Raw genomic sequence first — 7,260 nt, 5'->3', positions numbered from 1 at the left:
TAACACCCTCACTACCAGAATGTCACGCTTCCAGCTGTGCCATTCTGATAGAAAGAAGTATTACGACTTCATATACTTAATAATAAATAGGAGCCTTTGACTCGAATTTGTAACGTTGTTTTCTTTGAAAGGTCGGGAAATACTTTATCTTGAAAACAAACAAACATATACATATATATAAAAGTTCTTACATAAATAGCCTATGAATATAATATACATACAAAACATACAATTCCTATCCCTCTTACGAAATGTAATAGTGATAGAGAGGGGTAAATAAATAATAACTAAAACAATAACATCGAATAAACAAAACGCAATAAAACTCTTCATAAGCCTCGTCATCCGTCTCCTGAAAAGATAAAGTTGTAGGGGGTGAGAACCTAACCACATGGTCTCACTACAGAGTTTTCAGAATTGTCATAAGAAAATATTTAATAAGAAAATCGTCTTTAAACTCAGTGATTATTATTGTCTTTATGAATCCTTTGAAAAACCGATGGTTTAACCACCAAAAATTCAAAAGAATTTTAAAGAAAATTAGTTAATTATCCAAAAATTAAAAACTTACTTTTTAGATAAAAAGATCTTAAAAGTTTTCTAACAGTATGAATGACCAACCTGTTCCAAGCATGAGTTCATTAAGTCTATGCTGAACCAGCTTGATATTTCATACTTTACTAAACCACAACACAAACCAAACATGACTTCAGGCCCAATCAGCTCAATCAATATCCAATTCACTATAACCCAACTAATTTCAGTCACAAACACAAGTAGGGATGTTCGAGCACAATCAAGTAGTTACATCAAGTAGAGCAATTAGCAATTAGACAGAATTATTCACATAGGCAAACCAAGTACAATATGCACACCCAAACAATGTCACATAGATGCATATGATGAATGTCTGCCCTATGGCTGATGAGTCTCATCTGTTAGTTATCAAGCCAACCTGACAATTCCGGTTTACTAAACCTTTGGACTGTCTCCCGACACGCATTCCCATGAGTCTATGCATAGCTTTTTCTCATATATATATCAAATCGCTCAATGGAGGTACCATTCCTGAAAATTTATACGTGCTTGGTCACCCTTACGTCGTAGGGTCAACAGAGTATCAAGTCTCAACTTGGAACACGTGGTGGCAAGCCACGGTACTTTACCCAGAGAAACTCGTATCTCAGATAAAAGAAGTGCAAAAGCCACATATTCATTTATTCATCATCATTTCCACACTTCATTAACAATTCATATCAAATCAATCATCATTCAAGCCATAAGTCACTTTTTCTCAAATGTAAGTTCCCCCTTTTTTTTTTTAAAACACAGTCACCATCCACAACATCTTCCCAAAATATTTCAAAAATCACACCAAATTAAAAGCCTCTTATAATAGATTTAAAATCATTCATCCTTCCATTCCATTTATCAACAATCCCAATTCAAAACATAATTCTTATTTTCTAAATAAATCAAACTTAAAACATATGATCTTTAAAATCAATTTTTTTTTTAAAAAAATTACTTCAAATGAAGTTTTTTTTTTATAAAAAATTCAGCAGCATCTCCTTTAAAACTCGGACTCTACCATTCTTTTTGGGTCCCACCCAAACATTCCTCAAACCTTTCTCAATCATTTTTAAATCTTAATCATTTTCCAAAATTCAACCAGTTCTAATATCAAATTATTTTCAGATCGGATCAATTCCAATAATAAATCTTTTTCAAAATCAAACCAGCTCCAATATTAAATCATTTATAAAATCATACTAATTCAAAACTAAACCACTTCTAAAATCAATTCATTTTTATATCTCAAATCATTTCCAAAGCCAATGTATTTACATAATCAAATTAACTTCATTATCAAATTAATTCCGGAACCAAGAAAAATCATTTTTTTATCAACAACCGCACACCACTCACGCAATTAGTAATTCAATCCAGCAAACAACCACATCCACAAGACAAACAAATCACAAAAATATATTTTTCACATCAATATCTATTTATAACAACTCTGTAATATAAAATAAATTTTAAGAAAAACTCCAACCCCAACTCGTCGAAACTCGAAAGCTATACAGCGCGTCAAAACCCCTTCTTCTCTGTCTGTAACCTTGGCAGCCGCAACCTCAATTCCAATCCACTTCTGCAGCAACCACAGCAACTCTAGTCACAATGTATATAATAATCTAAACGCAATCTTATAACAATTAACACCGCAAAATCTCAGCTAAGATAATAGAACAGTGACCAAAGGGATTTCAGGAATGAAAATGCTTACCGCAACTAAGGAGAAACACTGAACTGAAAAGTAGCGATTCAAGCAGTGGCCCCGGCGGCTATGACGCCGTTCCTAGCATCCAGAGATGCGGTGACGTGATTCAAACAGAACCAGGAGGAGTGACAGCAACCCCAAGCGGCTTCCGTTGAGCTCCAGCAGCATAGACCTCTTCCGGTGGTGGCCCGACAGTGACGACGGCGACAAGAGCTTCGATGGCGGCGGTTGTGGCTCGACAATGAAGGGAACAACCCCTTCCTTCCTCGGTCTTCCTTCTCTCTCGTTCGCGTTAACAACAGCAATGAAGGTCCTTCCAGCGGCGGCGTACGGTTCTAACGGCGACAGAAGCACGGATGGCGGCGATGGGCTTCATCACCGATAGCGGCGGTGATTGGCGCGAGGAGGCGGCGCAGCTTCTCTTCCTCTCCTGCTCTCGGATCTCCTCTCGCGACACGACGGCGACATAGGAACGGCGGCATGACGGCATAGGAACGGCGGCCGTGGCAAGGCGGTGGCGAGCTACGCGGTCTTTCTCTCCCGTCAGTGCTCTCTCTTCTTCTCGGATCTCTTCCCTTCTCCGTCAACAGCGGCAGCGACAGTGGCAGTAACGCCCACCACGCCACCTTCCCTTCTTGCCCCTCTCCTTCCTCTCTGCGGTGTGTTTTGTGTACGTATGGAAAAAAGGAAATGGTGGGGATTTAACGGCTACTGAAAGGGAAAAACAAGGTGTGGGTGTGCTGTGTGCAAGCAAAGGCGACAGTGGAAATAAGGAGGTGGGGTGAGTGTAGTATGTTATTTAGTTAGGGTTAGGATTTTGGGAAGTATTTAGCAAATTAGGGTTTCATTTTAGGGACAATTAATAATATAATTAGGGTATAAAATAGTATTAAAAACTAAGTTTAATCAAATAAAATCATCTTCAAAAAAAGTACTATTTGTTCATCAATATATAAATTATATTCAAATAACTAGTAATTAAATAAAAATTAGAAATAATTAAATTTATTTATTTTTTTATTTATAAAATAAAGCTCAACATCTAAATATTCAAAATATAGTACATAAAATCCATCATTATTATTCAATTACTAGAACTTTACATTATAATTGGGAAATTACCCGAACTTTAAATTATAATTGAGAAATTACCCGATTTATATGTAAAATATCTTAAAATATAATATTGATTAAATATAATAAATAGTAAATAACTTATTATTTAATTTTAGAAAATTTGGAATTTTACAGTAAGCATAAAAATTAATTATTTTTATTTGTGTAATAGACTTAACACTTAATCAAATATAAAAATATACACGTTAAATTCTTTCAAATTTTAAATGTGAAATGTGAAAATTAATTATTAGCAAAAAATTAAACTCTTTCGTATACAAATAATAACTAAATATCTTATTATTTGAATTTTTTTATCTATAAAAACCTTGGTCATGTTAGCCGACTGTCACGGCCTTGGACACACTACACGCTACCGTGCCAGCATTCAAACTTACTCAACCTCTTGATCTAAGACCAAGTCAACCTAACCCTCAATATTTAACAAGAAAGCTAAGAACACAAGAGAAAGAAAGTTTTGGTGGAAAGAACACTTTATTACTCAAGTGTTTGTTACAAATGACTCACATACTCAAATTCTAACTCTCGCCTCCTATTTATAGCCATCCACCTCCTCAATAGATAGTTAGGATTCTTTTTTAGAAGATTGGTTAATGATGCAGCCTTGGTAAAGTATCCCTTGATAAACCTCCGCTAGTAATTAGCCAATCTAAGGAATGACCTCAATTCAGATACTTTATTTGGTGGCTCTTACTCTTTGATAGCCTTCACATTTTCTTGATCCATGAAGAGAGTTTCATCTTTAATGATGTGTCCCAAGAAGTGGACTTCGTCCCTTGCAAAAGAACACTTTTCCTTCTTCACATATAGGTTATTCTCTCGCAAGATCTTGAACACGGTTCGTAAGTGTTCTACATGTTCCTCCAAGGTATTGCTATAGACAATAATGTCATCCAAATATACCACTACAAACCGATCAAGGTAAGGTCGAAAGATCTCGTTCATCAAGGTAAAGAAGGTCGCAGGAGCATTGGTCAAGTCAAAAGGCATCACCAACCACGCATACGATCCATACCTCGTGACACATGTGGTCTTAGACTCATCATCATCAGCAATCCTCATTTGGTGATATTCTGACCTCAAATCCAGCTTTGAAAACCACTTAGCTCTACCAAGTTGATCAAACAAATTAGCTATTAAAGGAATAGGGTATTTGTTCTTGATGGTTACCTTGTTAAGTGCTCGATAGTTGATGCATAGTTTCAACGAACCATCATGCTTCTTTTGGAATAAGATTGGTAAGGTGCCTTCGATGGACGGATGAATCCAGCATCTAGCAAATCTTTGAGTTGCTTCTTCAACTCCTCAAATTCTGGCAGTGCCATCTATAAGGTGCTGAGGCAAGCAACTTGTCTCCTGACTCCAATTCAATCTTGTGGTCCACCTTCCTCTTAGGTGGAAGTTGTTTTGGCAACTCGTGAGGCATCACATCCTTATTTTCTTCAAGGACTTCTTTAATTTCAGAAGGAACGTCTTCTCTTTCAGATGTTGACTCTTCTTGTAATAGAGCCAAATATATAATCTCTCCATTCTTGAACCCTTTCTTGAGTTGTATAGCAGAAAACATCAGTAGTCCTCCAACTTTAGAGATTATTGGGACCATGCATGGAGACCCTTTCTCCATGACACATACTATGTCGTAGTATAGTATAGGTATTATATTTGCCTTCCTTTGTAAATCAAGCCCAATGACTATTTTGAAATCGTCCATGAGTGCTACTGAGAAATCTACAAGTACCTTCTAAGAACCAAGAGTCATTTCAACCCCTTTTGTTACTCCCTAAAGGGGTTCATTCTTAGTATTCACGGGTTTGAACCAGCCATTCTTTTTGGTAATCTTCAATCCAAGCCTCTTTGCTTTATTAGGTGTGATGAAGTTGTGTGTAGCACCAGTGTCAATCATAGCCATGACGGATTTTTCATTGATAAAGACTTTGACATACATCAAGCCTTTTCTTTTCTGTAGTGCTTGCCTCTTTATCCTTCACGGCATTCATGAATTGGATAGATTTAACACACTCAGTTACTTAAGATTGAGCCTCTTGTTCTTCGGCGATAGAGGCCAGAGTTCCTAGCTTAGGACAATCCTTCATTTGGTGTGGTCCCTTGCACACGAATCATCTTCCTTTGGGTACAAAAGCCTTCTTTTCCTCGTACTCTTTCTTTGAAGAGTATTTTTCTTCTTTTTTGTTGAGAAACTATTTTCCTTGTCTCCCCCCACCTTTAGTAGAACTAGGTTTGGAGGAAGACTTGGGTCTCCCCTATGATACTCAGTGAATGATTCGGCCACCACGATGGCCTTATCGACATCCTTAACATTTCTTCTTTGTAGTTCTTGCTTTGCCCAAGGTTGGAACAATGCATCTTCTGATGCTAAGTTGGGGATTTGAAGCGTCAGAGTAGTGAACTCCCTTAGGTAGTCACTAATCGTACTCTTGTGCTTCAACTCCCTCAACTTCTTCCTTACTTCATAGACCACATTCTCACAGAAGAATTGTCTTTTCAACTCTCTTTTGAAATCTTTCCATATGGCTATGTTGCAAGTACCCTTTTTCATATCTACGCATTTTCTCCTCCACCACAAAGTAGCATTATCAGAAAGATAGAGAGCTGTAGTGTGTATCTTTATTGCTTATTCGACTACCCCTTAGCCTTCAAAGTACCTCTCCATTTGCCATAGGTAGTTCTCCACCTCTCGAGCATCCCTCACGCCATGGAATTCCTTTGGCTTGGGGAGATCAATCTTTGTCGTCTCTCTTATAATGGTTGGTCGAGATTTTGCCTCCTCGAACCAAACTCGAACTTCCTTAAATAGCTTCAAGGAATTCTCAAGCTTCTCTTTGATTTGGAGCAAGCTTTCTTTGAAAGCATCTAGTTCTCCCAACACGTGAGTTTCGAGGGTCTTCTTGTCATATTCTATCCTTTGGAAGCGCTCATCCATAGAGAATAGAACATTCTTCAACATAGAAACTCCCTCTTCTAAGAAGTTAGAGTCCTTACCTCTAAGTTCACTTGAAGAACGGACCTTTTTGCCCTCTCCCCCATTGAGAAGAAATAGCATTCTTTTTCCCTTTGAGACTCAACATGCTCTATGATTACACTAGAAGCCATACCCACAAACCACTTATGCTCCCTCTCGAACCTTGTTCTGATGCCAAATTGTCAGGGCCTTGGACACACTCTAACGCTACCATGTCGGCACTCGGACTTTCTCAACCTCTTGAGCTAAGACCAAGCCAGCCTAACCCTCAGTATTTAGTAAGAAAGCTAAGAACACAAGAGAAAAGAAGCTTTTGTGGAAAGAATACTTTATTACTCAAGTGTTTGTTATAAATGACTTACACACTCAAACTCTAACTCTCGCCCCCTATTTATAGCCATCCACCTCCCCAATTGATGGTTAGGATTAAATCTAATCAACAATCTAGATTGATCATCGAAAACCTTCACTACAAATATCTATCGTACCATATTTCTCTAAATACTTCTAGATTATTCCATATGACTCTTCATACTCCTATATACATCCATACTCTTCTAGAATACTCTATGACCTTCCAGAGTCTTCTAGAACCTTCTAGGGTATTCCGGGGTCTTCTAGGACATTCTAAAATGTTCCGAAATCATATAGAGCATTCTCAAACACTCTAGAAAACTATACAAACACCGTTAAATCTAACCTTCTTAAATTTACGGTGACACGACGAATACTTTTGTCCCTTACAACTTTTTTATAAAAGTAGTTTGATTTTATAAATCTTTTGTGCCAAAATTTATAATTTCAGAACAGAGTCAACGTAAATTTAAAAGATTTATATTCCCATAATATTATTATAAAT

General features: G+C 37.2%; 1 long non-coding RNA gene across 1 annotated transcript; it reads right to left on the bottom strand.

The window, feature by feature from the left end:
* On the bottom strand, positions 265 to 2,176 carry LOC107612425. Its single transcript, XR_002351556.1, has 2 exons — positions 2,060 to 2,176; positions 265 to 352 (listed from the first exon to the last, which is right to left on the bottom strand). It is a non-coding gene; the product is annotated as an uncharacterized LOC107612425 (long non-coding RNA).

The sequence above is a fragment of the Arachis ipaensis genome, chromosome B08, assembly GCF_000816755.2.
Source record: "Arachis ipaensis cultivar K30076 chromosome B08, Araip1.1, whole genome shotgun sequence".
Lineage (NCBI taxonomy): Eukaryota > Viridiplantae > Streptophyta > Magnoliopsida > Fabales > Fabaceae > Arachis > Arachis ipaensis.
Note: the sequence above shows the minus strand (reverse complement) of the source record. Positions and strands in the feature narration are given on the sequence as shown.